The following is a 25,146-nucleotide window of genomic DNA, read 5'->3' as shown; positions in this document are numbered from 1 at the left end:
AAGGATGCAATAATCTTTGTCTTTGACAGGGGCACAGCACATATACATAATGTTGGCATGGATGTATTATACATTTTCCAAAACAATTTTCCTAAAATGTAGAACTATATGACAGCCTGTTAAAACCAAATTCTAATAACATTGTAGTCGCTGAACCAGTTCCCAAAACATTATTCTGGCCATGATATTAATTTCAGAATTTTTCCCATCAGTTCATTTGATAAAAGTCCATCAGTTTCTTCAGATCCTTGGTGATCCTTCCATCAGGGGCAGTGTTGTCCGGAATGTAGATGCAGCAGTTCCTGTAGACCCCTCCTTTTTCTGCTGTCAAGGACCAGTCGGTTCTGTAGAGTCATCACAGGAAAAGAGCTCAGTTGTTCCACCATTCCCTGCATAGCATCACAGATATAATTCACAAATCTCTGTTGATGACAATAGAGATGTTAATCCAATCAAAATTATATATTTTTTATTTTATTTTTTTATACTACTAATCATGGGAATTAATGACTCGAATCCTGCAACTATCTGACTTTTAGCTTTAAATTAATCAGAAACTCTTCTACAGACTCCTCTGGCATCAATGTATACATGTGAGTCAAAGGATGTAGGGAGTGACCTCCTTAGTCGTGACCGGACAATGTTTTCTGATATGATCTCACTCAGGAGGTAAGAATAGAACAAATGGCATCAGTACCCGATCAGGACTTAATCAGGGCACATTGACCACTTCATTCCACCTGCATCCCGGGGCGGAGTTTCAAATCTCCACACAATCACCAGATATCTGTGTTTTGATCATTTTGGTTGATAAACCAACTGTCAGAGTAAACGTTAGAGTCACTACTTGTCTTCTTCAGCTGAATTATGTAAGAACAATATCCTGGAGGGAAAACACCAAAGGGCTTTCCTGTCTAAATCCTGTCTCTAAGGTCAGTTTGTCATTATATTTTACATTTGGCCAAATATGTAATGTCAATTATAGGTAAGGATGTAGGAGCCACAGATGCTACTGAACTTTGAGGTTTCTCTCTTACCAACATTCTAAATTTGCCTAGGGGATCTTTGTCACTTACACATGCTCCTAACACATATATCCCCGAATCCTGTTGGATAGGATTTCTAATGGACAGGAACAGAGGAGTACACTCATTATGTTTACAACTGTTTGGTGGTGTTCCCTTCAGTATAGTCATCCTTTGCGACAAACCTTCAGCTTTACTGACTCTAGAGGTAGTTTCCACTGGTTTATATTCCCAACACTTCAGACTAGTACTCCATTCTGTTAATTTCCAATATCCACAGTTGGTATGGTCATATTTAAACACAATTACCATAGACTGGGTCAGTTCCAGTCACACAGATGTACTTATCAGTCCAAAACCAAGTGTCCTATCTGTCATCTGTCTTACAGTCCACTATACTGCAAAAGTCAACTTAGTTGTTCCTGACTCATCTTGATAATATAACACCGTTGGAATTTGATTTGACTGTGATTTCCCTTTGTACAATATGGAACAAACAATAAGGCATGAAACAACATTATGGCTCTCATAGTCCGGGCACTTGATTGCAATACGATCAGTTTTTCCTTGCAATTCAACAGCAGTGGCGGCGGTTATCAGGACTTGATGTAGATCTTCAAACCGTAGCTCTAGGACTTTCCGCACGTCTCTCGTTTCACCACTATCCAATCTCCTGATTGTAAAGAATGAATCGCTTCTATACAGTCTGGATTCTAGGAAACAACTAAAACTTGGAAATACACATTAGACAATAACTTGTGCAACAGACAACATAATTTGGAAAACTACTATGCTGCATCTGGAACTATTGGGGAAATAGACACCTAATCCAGGAGCATTCCCAAAGCGTACTTCATAAGGACTTAGGCCTATCTTTCGGTTAGATGTGTACCGGATGGAGAAAAGCCCCAGGGATAGGTACTCTCACCTCAGTCAGTATCTTTTAGCTGTAGCCTTTGCTACAGGCCAAATCTCCGAATATCCTGGAAAGAGATCAATATAGACACAGACATATTCACACTGTTCCACCTTTGTTCTGAATGTAGTCAATCCGCAGTCTCTGAAATGGGTAAGATGACCTTGGCATATGCCTTCCTGGAACTCCCATAGTTCTCCCATCATTATTACAGCATTCACCTTCAACTAACCACGTGGCAGCATTGTTGAACCCAGGAGCCATCCACCACAGAACCCAATCACACCTTCTCTCTCTCGATTTGCCCATGTTCTAAATCCATCCTCTTTAGGTAGAGTGCCCTCTGAAGGAAGAGTTTCTTAACAACTCTCCAGAGTCCTATTATCACTTCTACCTTTATCCTTTGATGTTTCCTTTCAGCCTCTGTAGCCTGTATCTGAAAAAGGCAAACTTTTTGGAAGTCCACTGGCCCTAAGCCATCCTGTATCACACAGACTTCCACTTAGCGTAGACTTCAGGTAATAATGTAGCCTCTACCTTCTCAGGCAGCATCAGGGCATCAAACATCTTTCATACATTCAGCATTTATTATTGATGGGCTTACCCATGGATCAAACAAAATCTCTGCTTCACTAGATTAGACCATAATAATGAGTGATACCGAAGGCATACCTGGATGTTAGTAGTCTTACCCTCAGCTATCTTACCAACCTCAGCGAGTGTCTTCAGCTCTGTCTCCTGCACTAACATTGCTGGACGGAGTGGTTCTTTCTTGACAACATCAGATTAAGTAGGAACAGCATATCCTGTTCGAAATGATCCATCTTCCAAGAACCTGAAATTATCTACCAGAAACTTTGGGGGAAGATGTGGTGGGGGAAGGGATGCCACATGGCAAACTCTCCTGTTCTTTGTTCCCTACCACACCCAAATCCTCCATTTTACTATACCAATATTGTCCATTCTTCTCAATTTCTTTCAACTTTCCATATACACTTTTCCACAAACTTTAATTTAATCTATCTCCTACTACATTTGAAACCTCTAGGGGGAACTTTTACACAAAACTGCATATTTCCGGATAATACCGGAAATCGCTGCTACTTAGTATGACAGAATGCTTTCAACTTTTATTCCTAACTGAAACTTTTCCTTCTCTTTCTCTCATCAACTGAGCTGCTGTTAACATCTCTTCACTCTGTCCTGCAACATTAGAATTTCCCGTTATTGTAGTTACACAAAGATCAAACAATCTCTAATTATTATCGAGCCCGCTAACTTAAGCGTAGTTGCACAAAGATCAAACTGTATCCGATTACTATAAGTAATCGCTATCGAACCCACAAACTTAAGCGCAGTTGCACAAAGATCAAACGATATAATAGTATTGAGCCCACAATCTCTCTTGGTGAAGACCCCTAGTCAATTCACCGGGATACAAAATCTTAATAACTTCCAATTGCCTATGACAATTGGTGTTAACCCTTTCCTCAAGATTCTCATCAGAAACTTGGCTGGGATCCAATTCTATGTCACAGGATATCCGACTCAGCTGTCTAACAACTTCCGTTTAGTTCCAGCATGTTCTACCACACAAAGAAGGAATATTTCAACAGGTTCTTTCTAACGGACAGATCAGCTATAATTTGAACCCTTTTATCGCGATAACACCAATTCAACTCTTGAGAACCCACAAAAGCGGAAGTTTCAGAGGAGATTCGTAAGAAATAAAGCTTTCTTACCTTGCCGGCATGTGATCTCGTCTGATGGTTCCGTTTAAGTCGCTCTCGTGGCGTTTGAATCAGAAGTTACGCAAGCTGTCTGCCCCACTCATGGGCGCCATTTGTTAGCGCAATTCATGCGCTTCTCCTTCTTCTTTGTGTGGTGCCAAATCAATTAGAAGTATAAGTATGTGCATGCCATACAGCTTTATAATGAGACCAGACACACTAGGTGGTTTCATGAAAGCATCTTCTCATCTTCCCTGAGCCATGGTAGAAGAGCCCCTTTATTCACAGTACATTGACTTAAATAGCAGACATAAGACTTAAGAAGAGACTATTCGCTCCTTAACCTGATAGGAGTGGTTTAGATAGATTTGAAAACTGTAATGTAATCCCCTCTTCCCCCTCCCTTATTGACCTTCTCATACATATGGTTTGCAGCCATCTAGTGGACAGAAATGTGTAATACAGAATGTTCGCATTATATATGCATAGAATAATAAATCCATCTCTCACAGTATGCGGAACATATACTGAACCATTCATTTCAATGGTTCAGCAAAAAATACTGAAGTGTCTCCGTGTGCATTCCGTTTCAGTATTTCCGTATTTCCGTACCGTGAAAAGATAGAATATGTCCTATTCTTGTCCGCAAATCGCGGTGCTTGGCTCCATTCAAGTCAATGGGTCCGCAAAATAAACGGAACACATACGGAAATGCATCCGTATGTCTTCCGTTTCCGTTCCGTTTTTTGCGGAACCATCTATTGAAAATGTTATGCCCAGCCCAATTTTATCTATGTAATTACTGTATACTGTATATGCCATACGGAAAAACGGAACGGAAAAATGGAACAGAAACGGAAACACAACGGAAACAAAAAACTGAACAACAGATCCGTGAAAAACAGACTGCAAAACATTGAAAAAGCCATACGTCGTGTGCATGAGGCCTAATACAAATATCATAGAATATATATATTTGGTGGGGGTCTCAGGGGAGGGGGATACAGTTACTGTACCTTAATTATCACCCTGTAGTACCCCTCAGCCCAGAGAAGAATCCTAATGGTGGAGACTCTGTCCTCATTCCTCAACTATAATTCCCTAATTAACCCTAAATGCCCACAGCATCAGACATCATTAAGGGGTGGCGGACCTCATGAGTTTGGAAGTCAAAGTATCAGGCAGCCAATATCCTTTCGGTGAACTTCCAAACTGTGAGACATTTATATTGACATCTTTTATCTGTCTTTTTTTTGCCACCCACTTATCATATTGTTTTTTTGTATTTATTTATTTTCAGCCTTATTGGCATGAAGTTATAATTATACCCTACCCCCTGATGAACCAATTTTTGTGGGGGAAACGCATCGGGGTCTCCGGGGGGATCATTCCCCCTGAACACCTTTAGGGTTAATTAGGGAATTATAGTTGAGGAACGTGGACAGAGTCTCCACCATTAGGATTCTTCTCTGGGCTGAGGGGTACTACAGGGTGATAATTAGGATAACTTTATCCCCCTCCCCTGAGACCCCCACCCGTCCCTCACCAAATATATATATCCTATGATATTTGTGTTAGCAAGTGTGGTATTTGTGAGATTGGTATCCTAATCCAATCATAGTTTGGGAATTAGGTTTTAAGATAGTTATATTAAATATTATAGTTTTAAGGGTCATATTTTTGTGGACATAAATAATTTTTGATTTAATTAAACCTATCCATGATCTTTGAATATCTCATTATATGTAAATGATTTTTTTCTCTTCATACTTTAAATTATTTTTTTATTTTACTATACAAATATCTTCCTCTTAAACATGCCAATATTCCAATTTTCCACATTGTCTGCTTCTCAATTTACTCTTTTGTTTTGTATCCTATTTATTGATGTGATCTGTCCCCCAAAACTATCCCCACTACCACCAATATGTTTTCTTTTTTACTATACAGTGTACTTGTTGTTTAAAGAGAAGATGTCATCAGAAATTTTTCAATTGTTTAAATCATGTCTTTATGTTAAACATATAACATATTTATAAGGAATTTTTGGTGATGTAATTTTAAATGTCCATGTCAATATCTATATTTGAATAAAATCCTGAAGATTTTGCATTGGCCTTTAAGCCTAATAATAGGCACCACTTCATTCTCTGTATATCTCCTTTACTGCAGTTATCTACTTATCAGTACAGGGAGGAATAGAATGACAGGTAAAACCTCTAGATAGATAGCATTCACAATAGGTGATTGTCAAATTACTCCCTCTTAACCTCTGCACAGGTCACAGAGCATGTCTAGAACACTCTGCCATGGAAGATAATGAGTCAGCTTCTGTCTATGGCCCATAGTGGCTGCTGTCAAGCATATATCTAAATCGGGGGTGTTGCCAGGTCAAAATATTCGGGGCTTGAGCCCTGAATGTTATGGCTGCTGGCCAGGGCTGCAATCAGGGCAGTATTGATGATACTGCCATCAGGGGGTGACTGGCTAGGCTGGGGGCTATGTCTGCACTCAGGGCACGGCACTGTCACTGTACTTCATACTGGGCCCCCATCAGAGCGCTGATCACAGCAACATCACGTCCTGTCGGTCCCTCATCTATTGGGCTCCAGCACTGCCCTACTAGTAGTATTCACTATTGATGCCAGTGGACAGACCCTGATGAACATCGGTCAGGATGCGCCCATCTACATCATTAGTGAATACTACTAGTAGAGCAGCACTTGGGCCTAATGGATGCCAGACCGGATGTGATACTGCTGTGATGAGCGCTCTGACAGGGGCCTTGCATGAAGTTCAGTGACAGTGACGGACCCTGTTGCCAGTGAGTGCAAGGGACATTACTGTGGGCAGTGGGAGAAATTGCTGGAGATATGGTGGATATTACTGTGGGGACTATAGGGAGATAACTGAGGTCAGTGGAGGGATATTACTGGGGAGCACTGTGGGGACATTATTACTATCAGATGCACAATAGAGGGCATTAAAGGGGTTGTCCAAGTTATTTTTATTGATGACCTATCCTCAGGATAGGTCATCAATATCAGATTGACAGGGGTCCAACACCTGGCACCCCTGCTGATTAGCTGGCTGAAGCGAAGACGTGCGCTATGCCAGCCCTGCCTTCCCTTTATTGTTTACCTGCTCACCGTCAACATCGCAGATGTGAACAGGTGTAATTGCACCTAAGCAGTCCCATTAACTTCTATAGGATGGCTCATTATTATACACTTGAATAGGAACAAGCTGTCCCATAGACGTGAATGGGACGGCTTAGGTGTACAGTAATTAACAACTCATTGCTGCTGTTGCGATGGCGAGCAGGTAAACAATGAAGGGAAAATTTGTGTTTGCATGGCACATGCCTTCTATTGAAAATACAGTAGATAATCAATTAAAATAACTTTGACAACCCCTTCAATATTACTGGGGCACAATAAGAGATATGATTATTCAGGGCACTGTGGGAGCATTATTATTACTAGTGCACCACAGAGGTTATTTTTATTATCAGGGTCACTAAGGGTGCATTTTTTAATACTGTGTACTATGAGGTCATTAATATTACTGGGGACACTATATGGGCATTATTATTAATGGGGAATATAGAGGTACTACAGCAGTCCTTCTTAATACTATAGAAAGCCTTATTACTCCTTGGTGCACTGTGGTGGCCATTATTATTGGGAACAATATGGAGGGCACTATCAATAACAGAGGCATCCCTTGGAGAGCAGTATTATTATTGGGGGCATCTTAGGGGGCACAATTATTAATAAGGGCACTCTTGGACTATGGGGGCACTATTCTGTATGGCAATATAACTTCTGTGGTATAGTATTTGGGGAGCAAAGCAGGTACAGTATTGGGGGCATCGGCAGGATAATATTGTTGGGGTAGGAGGATTATGATAATAATAAAAAAGTGAGGACCTAAGATGTCGGTTTAGTAAACTTTGGAGAGACAAGATGCTGCTGAAAGAAGTTATCAAAGGGAGAAGATGAGGAAAGAAAAATGCTGCATCAGAGGAGACGTCGCCTGTGAGGCACTGGATGTAATGGGTATGTGGTGCTGTATTCTCCTGTATGTTTTATAGTGTCTATGCAGCAAGTAAAATATATGTTTAGTGCTGTGTGGGGTGGGGGAAGGCAGGGTGGATACTTTGAGAATATGGCACATATGTATTGGGGCTTGGGTCCCGGATCTTTTGAGACCCTAGCAATGCTCTTCTCTTAAGAACAGATCAGACAAGATGGCTGTCCCATAAACATGTTGAAGAAATAGAATATAAAAATCTACAATCAGAAAATAAAAACAAATTAGGAAAAAAAGGATATGGGTCATCTGGTTTTAAAGGGGTTGTCCGGGTTCAGAGCTGAATCCAGACTTGCCTCCATTTCCACCCCGGCAGCCCCCCTGACTTGAGCATCGGAGCACTTTATGCTCCGATGCTCTCCTTTGCCCTGCACTAAGTCGTGCAGGGCAAAGGCATTTTCAGGCGTTCCGGTGATGAGCCGGGCTCTCCGTGAGGCTGCCAGGAAGCCCGGTGACGTCACCGGCACTGATGGGCAGGCTTTAGTGCTGCCCTAGCCAGTAAAATGCACTAAAGCACACCCATCAGAGCCAGTGATGTCACCGAACACGGAAGCCTCCGCTCGGCAGTGTGTTATTGTAAACAAAAGAGCCCGTGCCCTGTGCGATCTAGCGCAGGGCAAGGGAGCGCATCAGAGCCTGAGATGCTCCGATGCTAACAGGGGGGCTGCCTGGGTGAAAATATGGGTATGTTTGGGTTCAGCTCTGAACCCGGACAACCCCTTTAACTGGCGGAAAAAAAAATTGGTGACACATTCTCTTTAACATAGTAATAATTTTGTTCTAAAGAACAAAACAATATGCCAAAGGAAATGTTTCTGACAAAATATTATGGAAAATACTTTATTGCATAGGCTGTATCTCCTGTTTGTGCTGGAAAGGTTCACAATTTCATTATTGTAACACATGTATCCAGGTTAAATCCAGGTCAGTCGGAATTTATTATAGCCATCAAGGTATGGGGATACGCATGATGTGAACCTTCTCTTGTTAGATGTGAAAGTATTCAGAGATGAAAAAATAAAATAAAAAGAGAACAAATAACATAAATAAGAATCTAATGTTTAACCCCTTCCCACATCCAATCCATTAATTTATGTCCTAATTGACTATGCTCTGTGCAGCCAGAGTGTATATCTAAGTCTTAACTGTAATGGCAAATTGTAATAAACAGTGCTCTGCTATTAAAGAGGTCAGGCTTACACACAATGTCATCCTAGCTCTCCTGAGATGACAGCAAGCTGAAATGACCTGCTCCATGTCATAAAAAGTGCTAAATGCAGGGTTCAAGGTAAGTGTGGAAATACTACTGGGACTTGAATGCAGAAAGCTTCCCTTGATCTCAGGTGGTTTAGCAATTGTGTATGTTGATCAAAGTACACATATGTTATTACTAATACACATAATAGTGTGTATAGAAAAGGTAGACATTATATAGAATTTTTAATGGAAAAACAGATTTTGCATTCCTTTGTATATTTGGTCATTTTTTCCTAGATAAAAATTAGAAAAAATAAAACATACTAGTTTGTTTTGGTACCATATTAAAACCGCATGTGTGCTGCAAATACAGAAAAAAAGTAAGCTAAAGTATGGTATAAAACTAAAATATTTTCCATACCAAAGGGTGAAATCTTGAGATAGGCATTAAAGCATCTGAGGCCTTGTTCCTGGTTAATTAAAAAAAATCTATTTGGGAGTCATGATATTGAGTCTATGGATCCAAAAAGTCTCATACAACCTCAGTAATTTAGTAACATTCTATTTCCACCACAACATGACTGTACTGAGATATCTATAAAGCCTCATTCACATGTTAGTGTTTTGATCAGTGATTTCCATCAGCGATTGTGAGCCAAAACCAGGATTGGAGATTCCACAGGCATAAGGTGTCTGCACCTGTTCTGTGTTTTAGAGCTGCACCTGGTTTTGGCTGAAAATCACTGACCAAAACACTGACGTGTGAACGAGGCTTAACTGAGATATATATTTGCTTTTGATAAAATGGGCTGGAATAAGTTATGACAAGGTCACAGTGTAGATTTATGTTTTGAGATGAAGTCCTGTATAGTAGAGATGAGCGAATCGAAGTTTGCACCGAATCCGAATTTCCTCACACTTTGTTGTAACAAATCAAATGTCTTCCTAAAATGGCTGCTGCACATGTTAGGACATGGCGCAAAGAACTCTGGATCACCCACAATGCCATGCATGCAGCCAATCAGCAGCCAGCCAGCCCTGTGATGTCACAGCCCTATAAATATTCTCAGCCATTTTGGATTTTCAGCCATTTTCCAGTGTACTTAGTACAGGGAGAGATGCTAGCAGGTGCTAGGGAAAGTGGTAAAACTTTTTTTTTTTTTTTGCTGAATAGAAGTTCAGGGAAAGATCATTGGAAATGTAGGAAAAGGACAGGGAGGAATTATTCCACACTATAAAATAAGAACACGGTCCAATAGTAAAGTGTACAGCCTGGGTAATAGGAACAATCCTATTACACCTTGCTGCACTGACTGGGGATCCAAATTGCCATTATACTGCTGCATTCAGGTTTGCAATAGATGATACCTCTGTAATTCCAGCAAACCTTACTTGTTATTGGGGTGCTGTGTGATACAGCCATTAACAGGGTGTATTACTAGGAAATATTTGTACGTCTTATTAGCCGTTCAGCGGTACAGTTATATGTTCTAAAGCCTTTTTTGGGATGTATTAGTGAAAAAAAAAAGCTTGTTATGCATTATGTGGTGAAGTGACAAAATTACAGCCTTTTTTGGGGTGTATTAGTGCAAAAAAAAGTATTAGCCGTTTAGCGGTGTAGTTATGTTTTAAAGCCTTTTTTGTGGTGTATAAGTAGAAAAAAAGTGTTATTAGCCGTTCAGCGGTGCAGTTATATGTTCTGAAACCTTTTTTGTGGTGTATTAGTGGAAAAAAGGCTTGCTAGCCGTTGTGCGGTGAAGTGACAAAATTACAGCCTTTTTTGGGGGTATACATGTTTTATTTATTTGATCTAACAGTATGCCCGACAGAGAAGTAACAGGCCCTGCACAGGGGAGGGGCAGAATTCTAAATGTTTCTGGCGCAGGTCACAGCAGAGTAAGGGGGCGTGGCAGCAGGGGTCACATCTAGCGGTCGTGTCTTGATCAGCAACCCAGCGACATCAGACACCCCCCAGCCAAGAGTCGGTGGGTTCGTCAGACACAACCGTTAGTTGGCATGGCAAGTTGTGATGAGGAGAGTGGCGTGGGAGCTGATGTTGAAAAAGGTCAGGCTCCTGGCTCAGAGACCGTTGACAAGGACATCAGTGACGTGCAGACAGTACTTGATGATGATGTAGCTGATTGCAATTGGGAGCCGGGTGACGAAGAGGCTTCATCATCATTGGGAGAAGAGGGTGGCAGCTTGCGCGTGTAGGAGGAGAATAAAAAAGGGTGTATAACCACAGAGGTGGCGCCAATCCCCTAGCAGTAATTTTTAGCAGTTAGGGGTAGTGATGGAAATAATGTGATGCCTAGCTGATGGACACCAGCTACTTATTTTTAACCAACCTATATAATCTGTAAATGGTATGTTTTTAATAGTATAGAGCAATATATCATAAAATCATCTCAGCATCCATAAAGAGGAGTATTGAAAGCAATAATGGAAAAAAAAAGACCCAAAAAAGACTCACTTCACCATGGAGGTGTTTTGTGGGATAAAGCTCAAGACAAGCACAAAACTGACCTCCCTCGCCTGAATCGCTAGTAGAATCTTAGGAAGAAACGGCAGTTCCACAATAGGTGCTTCTTGTTAATTCCTTTAATGGTAAAAACAGGTCTGGCTCAACGCGTTTCGGGGTCTTATTGGTCCCCCTTCATCAGGAGCAGTCATACAGCAATAATATATACATGACGACCAACACATGGTGTATATATAGAGGTAGACAAATAATGCCTAAAGGGTGACAGATGGTGTCATTTCCGGTTCCGGTCGTACAGGAAGTAATGCGTTCCACCGAAGAATGCACTTGTTCTTTAATGTATTTCAATAAATGTTTCAACAAATAAAGATAATATAAATAATATTGTAAAGTGGGAGGCGACCTGCTTTGCCTATGTGGGGAGAAAAGGGAAGACATAGAGGAAAGAAAAGGAAGAAATATTAGCTCCAGGTGTCCAATGATCTGCAGAAGAAATAGTGTACAAAATAGTACTATTTTTATTATTGACTGGGTGAGTCACAGAAGTTGCACCTCAAACCACTGTGGTACCCGGTGGAGCCATCTAATAACCAATCTCACATAGAGGAAAGACATTTTAAAAAAAGCGGACGCAAACAGTTATTTGGATTACAACAGCTGCCTTCATTCAAAGTGGAAGAAAAACATTCCGTTCAGCCAAATGAAAAAAATAAGAAGAAATTGCTCCAACAATTATATTATAAAGCAACAACTTCACACTCTTCGAGACCTCTTTAGGGAAAAAGGCTACCCCAAAACACTTGTCAGTGAGTCCATAAAAATAACCATAAAATTAGAACAAAAAGAGGCACTGAAACTAAAATCAGCTGAAATTGACAACCAAAAAGACCCTCAGTTTAACCTCATTACCAAATATAATGTTAAACATGCAATGATCAGGCAGATACTAACAAAACACTGAGGGATACTTTTGAAAGATCCGATCCTGAAAAATATACTACCCCTTTCCCCGATCCATAACCTTTAGAAGGGCACAAACCCTGAAAAACATTATCGCACCCTCTTGCCATTATGTCCAAACAGACAACAAACTCTCCTGCATAAAAGCCGACAACCAAGACAAAAAAGGGGCTTTTAGATGCAGAATAAAAAGGTGCAAATGCTGCGATATGATTACCCATAACACAAAAGACATAAACATCCCTGCATCTGACGAAAAATTTGTCCTCAAGCACACCATGAACTATGGAACCAGAAATGTAATCTATTTTCTACCGTGCCCATGTAAGTTACAGTATGTAGGTAGGAACACCCAAACCCTCTGAGAGAGGATGAATAAACATTGTTCAAATATCAACCACAAAACATTAATACATAGACATTTTCTAGAATATCATGAAAGCAACCCCTCTCTCCGCACAGTAACTCCCCTAAAATGGGTTCCACATTCCTACCAACAACTTTCCAGAAAAAGAGATGTACTGGATATATCGACTCAATACTTTATCCCCCTTTGGACTAAATGAAACACTAGAATATGCAAACTATTAGTCCCAGTTGTGAGCTTTAAATACTAGGAATAGCTCACTCCTGTGTGATAGGGACCAGGTGCTCTAGTCCAATAAAACTGTATCACCCGTACAGATAAGAATATTGGAAATAGAAAGAAAATTATGGACTGGCACTCTGTATGTGTGGATAAAATCAACTTAATACAATATAAAGTGATCACATACATTTAATATGAAAAAACAATAAAATAAAAGACAGAGTAAAATCCCAATAAAAATTACAATATGTGCCTGAAAATTATACAAAGGTGATAGCAAAGTGGCTGGGGGTCTGTGGTATGGGTCAACGCAGACAAATATTACTGTATCACTTGGAAAGTATGAAATCTGCTGATTGTGAGTGGACAAATGTTTATAAGTCAAATCATGTATTGTCTATTTCCAAACACAAAATCCTCTGTGGGAAACAAGAGTCCTATTTGATTTTAAATGATTTATCAATGTCCAGACTCAGTTTTTAAAGCGATATAAAATGCTAGTTTGCACTGTGTTGAACCCTGTATAGGGTCTTACCTTCTCCTTGGTCGAGGCAATATGTCCGGAGTTGCGGCCTTCCAGACCTGGATATTGAAGAAAATGCTCTGTTGAATAAGCGCTATTGTATTAGCTGACTCCAACTTGTTCGTACAGACGCCAGTATGTCACGTGGTCTCTTCCAAGGCTGTAGCGTATGATTCACAGCAGGAAGTATCGCGAGAGTTGGTGCCGAGATTTCGGATGAAGGAAACTGTTATGAAATTCGGAGCGCTCCAATCTTTCGGAAATTGACCAAAATGTTTTTTTTCAGATTTCTGCAGATATTCGTGTAGAGGCCTCTTTCTTGTCCAAAGGGAGTAGTATGCTGGTTCACGCCTGAACACGCGTGGTAAATCTGGCTTGTCTGGTGACTGAAGACGTGGCACCTACATCTCACAGCCACATGAGCCCTGTGGGGGCTAAGCTGATGGAAGAGGAGGACATTGGAGCACAAGCAATGTGTAGTGAAGATGAGGAGCAGGAGCAGCCGGAGTAGCAAGAGGGAGATGAAGAAGATGAGGCAGATGACCCAGGCACTCCGTGACGGTATACAGTAGAGATGGAGGCAGGAAGTCCCTCCGAGTCACTTGTGCAAATGGCCCGATGCATGCTCACTTGCTTGAGTAGTGACAGCTGAATTGTCTCCATTCGGCAGACGGATGACTTCTGGCTCTCCACCTTGTTGGACCTTCATTACTGGTCCAAAATGGGGGCCTTTTTTACACCCGCTGAGAGGGAGGACAAACTGAACTACTAAATAGACATCCTATGTAGTCAGTTGGCCGCTGCCTATTTTCGCCATCGTCCATCCTCTCGCAAGTCTGACCGGGGGGCCCTCTGCGCCCTTGTTCCACTGCCATGGCTGTTGTGGCCGGGTGGGGGGTAGAAGCAGTACAAGCTCCATCAGCAGCAGCTTGAGACTAGAGTGGATTATGAGCAGCTTTCCTTACCCACCTAGTGAAGAAACTACTCACCAGCAGCAGCAGCTAGATCTGGAGCAGAACCTGAACCAGCAGGTGGTGGCATACTTGGAGAGCACCCTGCCACTCCACATTGAGGATCCGCTGGACTACTGGGCAGCCAACCTGGATTTGTGGCCACAACTGGCTGAGTTTGCCCTGGAAAAGCTGTCCTGCCCGGCCAGTAGTGTGGTATCAGAGTGGGTGTTTAGTGCAGCAGGGGCCATAGTTACCCCAAGAGGAACTCGCCTGTCCATCCAAGATGAATCAGGCGTGGATCAGCCAAGATTTCCATCCACCAATGCCTGATTCATCAGATTCGATCATCCATGCTGCCTCACCCAAACCTTGACAAAAGAGATTGGTTTCTTCTGGCTACCTGCCTCAGCTACTATTCTGATGCTGCCACCCACCTGATGCCACACATCTGATTCCAAGTGCTTCTTCTTACACCCACCATCATCAGCGGGTAGTGTTATTGACACCCACCTCCCCACTCTGTCACCGGGTCACTCTGTGGTATCCTGATGCTGCTGCCACGTCACCACTCAGGTCTCCTCATGCTGCTGTTGCCACATCCACACTCTGTCATTGTGCCATTCTGTGGCCTCCTCATGCTGCTGCCACCTGCACACCATGTCACCTTGCCAGTCTGAGGCCTCCTCATGCTGCTGCCACCTGCACACCATGTCACCTTGCCTGTCTGCAGCCTCCTCATGCTGCTGATGTCACCTCCACACTCTGTCATTGTGCCACTCTGTGGTCTCCTCATGCTGCTGCCAAATACCCACTCTGTAGTCTCCTCATGCTGCTACCTCAACACTATGTCACCTTGCCACTCTTATCTCCTCATGCTGCTGCCACATCACCACTCGGGGGTCTCCTCATGTTGCTGCCACCTCACCACTGTCACTGTGCCACTCTGCGGTCTCCTCATGCTGCTGCCAATTTGCCACTCTGTGGTCTCCTTATTCTGTTGCCACATCACCACTCTGTGGTCTCCTCATGCTGCTGCTACCTCCACACTATGTCACCTTGCCACTCTGTTGTCTCCTCATGCTGCTGCCACATCACCACTATGCCACTGGGCCACTCTGTGGATTTCTCATGCTGTTTCCACCCTCCCTACTCCATGACTGGGCCACTATTTTGCCTTTTTGGCCTGGTTGACATCATCATTTTTTTGACCCTTCTTCTAATCTGTCAGAAAGAAGTAAAAATGAGACACACAACAGATCCTGTTTATGTAGCAGCTGTAAGGCCTGTATGACATGGTCCCTATTTTTCATCAGAATTGGCTTATGATTTGGTAGCCAAAAACTGGAGTGGGTACAAAACACAGAAGACATGCAATGATTCCATTCACTTGTCATCTCTGTTTTAGAGCCACTCCTGTTGTTTTCTTCTTCTTTTTTTTTTTTTTTTGGCTTTAGCAATACTGATGGATTACTGATCAAATGCTTTGTACAAAATTATTTGCCAATCATCTCTAATTTATAAGCATACCATAAGCAATATAATTTATTTTTTTACTTTATTTGTTTTGCAGAGTGCTGTTGCATTGTATGTTTTGTTGTATGTTGTAAAAAAAGTAGTAAATGAGGCGCACAGGAACACACAAAGACCAAGCAGAGGTGCACTCAGTAAAGTGGACTCACCCAGTCCACTAAAAATAACGTGCAACTTGTGATAAATGAACTGGGCACTCTCAGGATACAGGGATCACACAGATATTTATTAATATATAAGGCAAAAAACGACAATAAAAGAGAGAATATGGCCCTCCTGTAGGAAAGCTATGTATAAAACAACACTTGCTCACTATAACCGGCACTCTGACTCTAGATGGATATTATAAACTACACATGGCATATTCTAACATTAAAACGACAATAAAAAGGTACATCATAGATTATTCACACAATAAAAGAATCGCACAATTAAAACGCATATATATCGCAAATGCTGAATTTTTACTGGGAAAACTACAATTGCGAGTTGTTCCCCAACTCACTGGCGAAGTTCTGAAGCTCCAAGGTAACAGTTAGAGGCACCGTGACGTGATAGTCCCACAACAAAACAGGTATAGCGGCGTCCCGCTCTATATTCAACCAGTAGCGTCCCACTGGGCTAATAGCATTTGAGTCTTGTTAGATCTCTTGTCAGCAAATATTTGATGAAAAAGATAGTCTTACCGGAAAGGTTCTCCTCACCACTTCGCTGCACACCGTCGCTCTGCTGGGTCGTGTTTTTAATTACCTCCAGGCTTTTTTGAGCGGTCAGGTTGTTAAAATCCCACGTAGGTAAAAGTTTGGCATGTGCAGCCCGGTCTCTGCTGTAGGCTGTCACGGATTCTTTATACTTGAACCTTATCGTGGTGTTTAGCAGTATGGTGCGAGGTTCCGGCACTATCTATTGGTCCTCACTCCTTAAAAATTCGGGGTCCTGTTAGAGCTAGACGCGTTTCGGGGCTTAAGATTGCCCCTTCCTCAGTAGCTACCAGTCCCCCTGAAAATGCTTCCTTTTATAGTCCTAGACTACTTCTTCAAAACCCGGCATGGATCCTGACCGGAATCTGGACCCACAGTTTACTGGAGCTGATGTTTGCTCCTAGAACACATGGAGCTTTGTTTCTTTTATGCTTCCAGCATATTGAGTTTATAAATAATAGTGTTCAATAACCTACATCATATTTATACAAAAACTATTAAAAACACATCAAAGCAATATCAGTTTTAAAAAATATTCATACCAGTAACTTATCTCTCTCTGCTGGTTGTATTGCACCAAAAAACGCATCTACACCCATGCGGTTCTGGTGCGTTTTTCATGCGTTTTTTTTTTTTTTTTTTTTCCCTTTTATAAAATAAAATATAACAAAACATCTGTTCATGCTCCCTACTGTCTGTTGGGTAGTGGACAATACATAACAATTAAGTCTATAACTTCAAAGTGATAAAAAACAGTCGCTTAAGAACATACTTCTAAAAAATACAAAAATTCATCAATCAATACCCCTAATAAGACGTTTCAATATAACTATTTGGGTCTTGCCATTCGATACTTCCAATATTTTCAATATTCCGTAAAGTTGTAGGAGTGGGGGGATATGTGAGGAAGGGAGTGGGAGCCCACTGCCAAGGACCATCCCACCTAATAGACAAAGAAGGTTGGGTTGGCCTTCAGCAGGGGGCACCCACCCCTACTTTAGAGAAAACCAAACAACTCAAATTCTGCATTTAGCCCTCCTGGGAGTAGAGTGTTGAGTTCGAAAATACGCTGTGTCTCCAACCTTGACATTTTGTTGATATGGTTACCCCCCCTCCAATCTCTATTCACCTTATCTATGGCCGCAAATTTCAGACCCTTTGGATTTTTATTATGTACTATTTTAAAATGATTGGATAAGGAATGTGTCTCCAATCCTTTTCTGATGTTGGCCATATGTTCAGAAATTCGTTTTTTCAATGTCCTTTTCGTCCTCCCCACATATTGTTTTCTACAAGGACATTCTATGATGTAAATTACATCAGTGGAATTACATGATAGAAATTCTTTAATTGGGTGTTTATACTTGTTGGTAGTGGAGATAATTTCACTGGTTTTCCGTGGAAAATCTGTATTTTTGCAGTTACTGCACTGCCCACATTTAAAAAAACCATTAATGTTTGCCCACCCTTGGACTGAGCACCCCTGCTTGCTTTGCCATTTAATCGTTGGGGCTACTTTATTACTTAAGCTGGGGGCTTTCGTAAATGTAATTAAGGGATTCACAGGAATGGCAGGGCCTACGGTTTTATCCTTTTGTATTAGGTGCCAGTGTCTCCGTATTATTTTTTGTACCCTTTTATAATCACTACTAAAAGGTAAAACCATCCGTATTTCTCCTTCCTTCCGTTTTTTATCTTTTTCTCTATCTTCTCTTTCCTTAAAAAAATCTTCCCTCTCCATATCCCTAACCTTGTTAAGGGCTCCTTCCACGAGACCCACAGGGTAATTTTTCTCCAGGAATGCATCCTTCATTTCTTTTGCTTCGGTTTCGAAACGCTCCTTTACAGTGCAGTTGCGCTTTAACCTCCGGAATTGGCCCTGAGGTATATTTGTTAGCCAACTCGGGAGGTGGCAACTGCTATATAAAATATAGCTGTTCCTGGAGGAAGGTTTCGTATAGGTACAACATTTCACCCTACTTTCTTCCACATAAATGCTTAGATCTAAAAATTCCACTTTTTCAGTACTAATGGTTCCAGAAAATTTAAGATTATATTCATTAAAATTAATTGCTGCTAAAAAAATGTCCAACTTCTCCCTTCCAGACTTCCATATAAAAAATACATCATCGATGTGCCTTTGCCAGTGAGTTGGGGAACAACTCGCAATGTGCCATGTGCCTTCGCCAGTGAGTTGGGGAACAACTCGCAATTGTAGTTTTCCCAGTAAAAATTCAGCATTTGCGATATATATGCGTTTTAATTGTGCGATTCTTTTATTGTGTGAATAATCTATGATGTACCTTTTTATTGTCGTTTTAATGTTAGAATATGCCATGTGTAGTTTATAATATCCATCTAGAGTCAGAGTGCCGGTTATAGTGAGCAAGTGTTGTTTTATACATAGCTTTCCTACAGGAGGGCCATATTCTCTCTTTTATTGTCGTTTTTTGCCTTATATATTAATAAATATCTGTGTGATCCCTGTATCCTGAGAGTGCCCAGTTCATTTATCACTTGTTGTATGTTGTGTTTTCAGCCATAGCAACGTGGACCTACGCATTGGGATGTGCTGGATCAAATCAAATTATTTTGGAAAATTTGGCGAACTGGCCGGATCAAATTTTTGAGAAATTTGCTCATCTCTGCTGTATATGTTGGGTACACTACCTCTAACTAAAGTTATGTACTTACCCTTTATTACACTGAAGTCATGAGTACACCCCAAATAGGGAAATGTGCCCTGTCTCTGACTTTGTAAGAACTAATATCACACTACTAGTATCTGCTCTGCTGGTTCTAATTTGTCAGAAATATGGGGGGAAGGGGTTCTTGTCACAGTTAAATATTGAGATTTAAGCTCCTCAATGGTTGGATAAGCCTGCTAAACTAGGTAGGGGCCAATGTTTTCTCTAGACTTGGTGGATCTTAGGGGGTAAGTGGTCACACATGCTTTTCTGCTGAGTTTCTAATCCCTTAGGGCTTTCCTGGACAAATCTGTATTCAGTGGGACTCTGGATATTCACAATGTTCAAATTTATTGAACAATCTTTCATTAAGTATAACCGGGTCTGATATAATCCTCTTCACCCTTGTGAATTGGGATCGAGGAAGGGAATTTTTTATAGAGCTGCAATGTCAGCTGTTGTGATGTATTGAATTGTTCCTATCTGTTCGTTTACTGTAAACATACAAGTATATGAGAGATTTCCAATGTCATCTATTTTGATTCTGGTATCCAAAAAAAGTATTTGGTGTCCGTTGACATACTGTATATGCTAACTTTACCTCTAGGTAGATGTTATTAAGGAATGCGTAAATTTACATAACTGTGGGTTTAGAGCCTAATTGTTGTCAATGAAGCAGGGCTCTAGCACCAAATATTGTTAAAAAGATGATGGGAATACACTAAATCCTCTTCGAAAGCAATAATAACCACATTTGCAAATGGCAGGGCCACATTACACCCCATATTGTTGGGTCACAATTCCTTCCTTCATTTACAGTACATACTGATCATTTTATCTTGGTATAATATTCTAGTTATAATATATAATATCCCTATCCCAACTTGTAGGATGACAGGCCGAACTGGATGGACAAATGTCTTTTTTCGGCCTTATGTACTATGTTACTATGTTACTATCCCATATTGTGGTTCAATTTAATATCCCTTTATTCCTATATTTTTATTTTTTGTTCCAGGCTCTTTCTTATCATTAATCTTTGTACTCCTATTTTCATTTACCATTACCATGTATTATTCATTTTTTCATTTTTATCCATGGTACTTTGGTTCCCTATGTATTGTGTTATCATACAGAATGGTATATGATTTTCTATGTTCCCTGATATAGTCATTCCCCATTATATAATTACCAAAATTATTGCCTATGCTTATTTCTCGCTGCACAGATCTATGTCCTCTTTTGACTCCTAAAGTATATGATATTTTCCATATCAAAATGTATATTATATCAAAATGTTATTATATAACTTTTACTTAGATCTTGCCTAAACACTTAGGTCCAATCATTTCATGACTATGCTATTTTGAATACTTTTGTGTTAATAAATACGGAAGTATTATAGGAGTGATACCTTTATTAGATAAGCAGCAAAAATCATATTGCAAGGCAAAATTGCAAATGGAAGTCTGAGAAACAGGCACAACATTAAGAGGAAGTTGCAAGACATATATGGGGAGATGCATAATTAAGACAGAACAATTAACAGTGGTTTTGTTATACTGTAAGTAGACAAGGTCATTGGAGACCATGAGTATGCATATTAGGGACTTGGACCCAAACTGCCTGAAGAAGGTTCCTCTGTGTTCTGAAATATTGGCTGTATAATTTTTCCTAGTTAGCAGATAAAGTTATCACTCTTTGTAATGCCTGTAAGTCTGGACAAAGAAGGACCCATAACCCATAACCCATAACCCCTTTCCCTACCTACTTGCAGTATAAGCCCTACTTGGCAGATCCACAACTGGACAACAGTCCTACTCTAAATAAGCGCACGTATGGACAAACACCAACAGACAAACAAATACCAAAGCAGCGTTTTATGAAAATGGGTCAGAACAATATGGGCTTTGCAGTACATCATTGGTGACAGAGTGTGGTCAGTAGACAAGCCGAGGTCAGAAGCACAGGGGAATCAGTACGCAAATGCAGGAACAGGGAACTAGGAACCTAGCTAGTGAGCCAAACAAGACTATCACTGGCAATGGTGTATAGCCAGAAAGGGATTTAAATCGAGTCCCTGGATCAGAACATGATAGGTTCATTGACTCGGTGCTTCATTATTCAGAATCACTAGTACACAGTAATAGAGCAGCTGAGCTAATTAGCCCACTGTTAATCTCCCCCAGCACACATCCAGGAAGAGCAGAGCAGAGCATTGCATCCTGTATTAAGAATGCAGTTGTGTCACCAGGGGGCATGGCTTAGCAGCACATCTCTCCCAGCATGGCCGTGCCAAGGCTGAAGATCGTGCCACTGGATTCGGACAGGTAAGTTTATTACACTCTCATAATACTTTTGTATTCATTAACACTAAATATTCAACATCAGATAGTTTTTTTTTTTTTTTTTCTGGCTAACATGGTACTATGCAATTTTTGCTACACACTACATATATAAAATATTCAGCCACATCAATATGTAGACGGAATTCTAATTATCAGCAACTGTAGGAAACTTTGCTTACTCTTTTCTCTAGTGTTTAAAGCCTATTTTTTTCTGAATGAATATTGTCTAGACTCTAGAGTATTTTTCATGTGCCTATGTTATATTGTCTGATATCAATATATATACTCTATATTATAGATTAACCATTGAAATTGGATTGAAACATCTGGTTTCATTATTGGTGGCTCCAAAAAAATTATTCTTATTCCTACTGACTTAGATTTAACCTGGATACATGTGTTACGTTAATAACGTGAACTGATTTGCAGCATACATGCAGTTGGTTTTCTTCAAGATATTGAAGAGTTAAAGGGGATATCTGGGTATATATTTTCCCTTTCCCTGTTCTTCACATGCCAGGCCTTGCAACTTACTAATGTACAGTCGTGGCCAAAAGTTTTGAAAATGACACAAATATTAGTTTTCACAAAGTTTGCTGCTAAACTGCTTTTAGATCTTTGTTTCAGTTGTTTCTGTGATGTAGTGAAATATAATTACACGCACTTCATACGTTTCAAAAGCTTTTATCGACAATTACATGACATTTATGCAAAGAGTCAGTATTTGCAGTGTTGGCCCTTCTTTTTCAGGACCTCTGCAATTCGACTGGGCATGCTCTCAATCAACTTCTGGGCCAATTCCTGACTGATAGCAACCCATTCTTTCATTATCACTTCTTGGAGTTTGTCAGAATTAGTGGGTTTTTGTTTGTCCACCCGCCTCTTGAGGATTGACCACAAGTTCTCAATGGGATTAAGATCTGGGGAGTTTCCAGGCCATGGACCCAAAATGTCAACGTTTTGGTCCCCGAGCCACTTAGTTATCACTTTTGCCTTATGGCACGGTGCTCCATCGTGCTGGAAAATGCATTGTTCTTCACCAAACTGTTGTTGGATTGTTGGAAGAAGTTGCTGTTGGTGGGTGTTTTGGTACCATTCTTTATTCATGGCTGTGTTTTTGGGCAAAATTGTGAGTGAGCCCACTCCCTTGGATGAGAAGCAACCCCACACATGAATGGTCTCAGGATGCTTTACTGTTGGCATGACACAGGATTGATGGTAGCGCTCACCTTTTCTTCTCCGGACAAGCCTTTTTCCAGATGCCCCAAACAATCGGAAAGAGGCTTCATCTGAGAATATGACTTTGCCCCAGTCCTCAGCAGTCCATTCACCATACTTTCTGCAGAAGATCAATCTGTCCCTGATGTTTGTTTTCGAGAGAAGTGGCTTCTTTGCTGCCCTTCTTGACACCAGGCCATCTTCCAAAAGTCTTCGCCTCACTGTGTGTGCAGATGCGCTCACACCTGCCTGCTGCCATTCCTGAGCAAGCTCTGCACTGGTGGCACTCCGATCCCGCAGCTGAATCCTCTTTAGGAGATGATCCTGGACTTTCTTGGACGCCCTGAAGCCTTCTTAACAAAAATTGAACCTCTTTCCTTGAAGTTCTTGATGATCCTATAAATTGTTGATTGAGGTGCAATCTTAGTAGCCACAATATCCTTGCCTGTGAAGCCATTTTTATGCAACGCAATGATGGCTGCACGCGTTTCTTTGCAGATCAGCATGGTTAACAATGGAGGAACAATGATTTCAAGCATCACCATCCTTTTAAGATGTCAAGTCTGCCATTTTAACACAATCAGCCTGACATAATGATCTCCAGTCTTGTGCTCGTCAACATTCTCACCTGAGTTAACAAGAGGATTACTGAAATGATCTCAGCAGGTCCTTTAATGACAGCAATGAAATGCAGTGGAAAGGTTTTTTTGGGATTAAGTAAATTTTTATGGCAAAGAAGGACTATGCAATTCATCTGATCACTCTTCATAACATTCTGGAGTATATGCAAATTGCTATTATAAAAACTTAAGCAGCAACTTTTCCAATTTCCAATATTTATGTAATTCTCAAAACTTTTGGCCACGACTGTACTCGTGTTACTTTTTCCGTCTTGCTCCAGAGATAGGGAGAGTGGTCACATGACTGTGCCCTCCTGGGAGACTGGATTTTCTCTGATGTCATGATCAAGCCACCCGTGATGCCCTCTGTCAGAATTAGAAGCCGAATGGCTGTGATGTCAGATCCATGTGATCTTGATCCACAAGCAGAGTAGACAGGGTCCACTGCTTGTCATATCAAAACTATGTGAGAGGACACAGAGAGCTATGGCAAGTGGATGATGTAGGGTGTAGTGGGTTTCGTTTTCAGCTCAGGGAAAGGTGTAGTAGGTGTTTACATTTTTGCCTAATTTTACAGCACACAGCACTATGGGAAAGTGTTATGGTCGTCGCTCATTTACGCCCATAACCTGAAAGTTCGGGTTGTAAACAATGGAGTGCAGCGTGAGCATGGAGATTGAAGTAGAGACTCAGGAAAAGTTGATATGTATGCTATTATGTTCTGCAGGAGACTAGAGACTAGATGAGGTTTACACAATTAAATTACATTTTTAGGATCCCGCACAACCCCTTTGAAGTACTGAAAGGTAGGTTTCCTGAAAATTGCATTCCATGCAATTTCATTCTGTAATACTGTGATTGTTTCAATGTCATTGTGTCTTAGACAATGTAACGTCTATGAGGGGTGTCTACAATTTCCTACAATGTCTGCAGTTAGGAGGAACTATGATCAGACATTTAGTATTTTTATTCTACAAACCGGATTCCAAAAAAGTTGCGACACTATACAAATCGTGAATAAAAACTGAATGCAATGATGTGGAGGTGCCAACTTCTAATATTTTATTCAGAATAGAACATAAATCACGGAACAAAAGTTTAAACTGAGAAAATGTACCATTTTAAGGGAAAAATATGTTGAATCAGAATTTCATGGTGTCAACAAATCCCCAAAAAGTTGGGACAAGGCCATTTTCACCACTGTGTGGCATCTCCCCTTCTTCTTACAACACTCAACAGACGTCTGGGGACCGAGGAGACCAGTTTCTCAAGTTTAGAAATAGGAATGCTCTCCCATTCTTGTCTAATACAGGCCTCTAACTGTTCAATCGTCTTGGGCCTTCTTTGTTGCACCTTCCTCTTTATGATGCACCAAATGTTCTCTATAGGTGAAAGATCTGGACTGCAGACTGGCCATTTCAGTACCCGGATCCTTCTCCTACGCAGCCATGATGTTGTGATTGATGCAGAATGTGGTCTGGCATTATCTTGTTGAAAAATGCAGGGTCTTCCCTGAAAGAGATGACGTCTGGATGGGAGCATATGTTGTTCTAGAACCTGAATATATTTTTC

At 40.9% G+C, this 25,146-nt stretch overlaps 2 long non-coding RNA genes across 2 annotated transcripts; one reads left to right on the top strand and one right to left on the bottom strand.

The window, feature by feature from the left end:
* Positions 1-3,914: 3,914 nt before the first annotated feature.
* On the bottom strand, positions 3,915-13,650 carry LOC120993505. The gene is made up of 3 exons (XR_005777284.1): positions 13,530-13,650; positions 8,874-8,879; positions 3,915-3,925 (listed from the first exon to the last, which is right to left on the bottom strand). It is a non-coding gene; the product is annotated as an uncharacterized LOC120993505 (long non-coding RNA).
* LOC120993504 lies at positions 13,591-23,570 on the top strand. Its single transcript, XR_005777283.1, has 3 exons — positions 13,591-13,718; positions 21,024-21,031; positions 23,559-23,570. It is a non-coding gene; the product is annotated as an uncharacterized LOC120993504 (long non-coding RNA).
* Positions 23,571-25,146: the final 1,576 nt, after the last annotated feature.

Source organism: Bufo bufo, chromosome 3, assembly GCF_905171765.1.
Source record: "Bufo bufo chromosome 3, aBufBuf1.1, whole genome shotgun sequence".
Classification (NCBI taxonomy): domain Eukaryota; kingdom Metazoa; phylum Chordata; class Amphibia; order Anura; family Bufonidae; genus Bufo; species Bufo bufo.
The sequence above is the reverse complement of the archived record's forward strand: the minus strand, read 5'-3'. Positions and strand labels throughout refer to the sequence as shown.